Below are 1,964 nucleotides of genomic sequence, written 5' to 3' on the forward strand. Positions count from 1 at the left end.
AACACGGATCTGATTTTTCTAGCAAACATTAATTCAGCGGGTGACATTCCAGACGGCGTATTCGGATTAGGTGTTACACGGTACACTCTTAAAAAGTGCAAAATCATTCAGTACTTCATTGTTCGCCTTTTTCAACGCCCTCTTACAAGTGACAACAAAACGATCTGCTTGTCCAGTTGAACTGAAATGATACGTTGATGTCATGTTCTGAACTCGTCTGAAGTAAATTAAGTTCCGTTATCAGACAGTGGTATCAGGAATACCATATCTAGCGAACAATTCGTGTAAAAAAAAAAAAAAAAATCACTGCAACCACAAATGTGTTTTTTTTTTTACACTTAGGCACTTCAGGCCGCTTTGAAAAACTGTCCACCACAACGAGGTAATATTAATCCCTAAGTGGACCTGCATAATCAACATGCAGTCTGAATCATGCGATATCTGCTTTTGGCCACGGTTGCCGTTTAGTGGTAGGTGTTTTTGCAGCTATGGCCCACCTGCTGCCTACTTCCACTATTTCTTCAATGCTACGGTCCATTGTTGGCCAATATACATAACTCCTCATTAACGATTTCATTCTCGAAATTCCTGGGTGACCAATGTGAATTTTTTTTAGTAATCGCTTCTGTAGTGTGGCTGGGACTACGACACTCCGCGTACATTAACACATTGTCACACATTGAGAATGGGTTCGAATTTGTGTGTGCATATTTTTATCTCTTTTAGCCTCCAGCAGTACTTTCATTTAAAAAAAAAATGAATTTATCGTTTTCCGATTTTAATTTCATGTCTTGTAATGTGACTGGAATATTTACACGACGACATACGATTACTATTACACGAGACTCACCGCTCTCAATCAACGGCTCACAGTGAACTGCTCTCCCTCAATTGCTCACAGTTCTTTATTTTATAGCAATGTGTGAGTCTACTTTTAGTCACATGGGGCTGGTCGGAATCCTTCCACAACAGTTTTGCAGCGCTTCTTCCTTGTTCGTCGAGATGGTTGAAACGAAGGAACAGTGTGCTTCTGTGAAATTCTGTTTTCTGCTGGGGAAAACGGGGGCCGAGACAGTTGTCATACTTTAAACAGCTTACAAGGACGCTGCCATTAGCAAAACAAGTTTGCGAGTGGTTTCCACACTTCAGGAAGGGTCACTTTTTATCTTTTACTTGCTTCGGTGATTTAACTGCGGCCATGCTGGATCACCACCCTGTAGGAGTTTTTAGTCTTATTTTTCGTTTTTAAGCCTGGTACTGATTCTAAGCATTAATCTTTGTCTTCTAATGCTTTCTTCTTTGTTGGTTACTTCATACCATGGAGGTGCACCCAATGAAATTCTTAGCATCCAATGAGAAATGAGAATCCACCCTCAAAACGAAGATACACCAAGAAAATGTTATAGCATCTGTTTGATGGATTGTGAAGGGTGTCGTCCGTCATGAGGTGTTAAACCCAAACGAAACCGCTTTTGCGAAGAAGTATTATTGACAATTCGGTAAATGGCGTTGCTTAACACAATAATGCAAAGCTACAGATTGTTGAAGTCATCCAGGAAAAGACTATGGAACTAAATACTGAGGTTTTGCTTCAATCCTCCTTTGCTCTTCAGGCTTTGCTTCGTCTGACGATTTATCTTTCCCGATCATTGCAACGTTATTTAAAAGGAAAAGAGTTTATTAATTGCGAAGTGGTTAAAGTGATATCGAGTGTTTCCTTGCGTGGAAACCTAAAAGATCTTTACGCGAGGGGAATCAGCGATTTACCACCGAGTTTATAAATAATGAGGAGAAATATTATCGTGATTAAATGTAGCAATTAAGGCCGAAAAAAGTATTTGTTTCTTTCTCATCTTGAAATACGATATGACTTTCATTCTAAACTGATATAATTATACTCGCAGACTCACAAAAATATTAATATCAGTATGAGAGAGAGAGAGAGAGAGAGAGAGAGAGAGAGA

Source organism: Octopus bimaculoides, chromosome 27 (assembly GCF_001194135.2).
Source record: "Octopus bimaculoides isolate UCB-OBI-ISO-001 chromosome 27, ASM119413v2, whole genome shotgun sequence".
Taxonomy (NCBI): domain Eukaryota; kingdom Metazoa; phylum Mollusca; class Cephalopoda; order Octopoda; family Octopodidae; genus Octopus; species Octopus bimaculoides.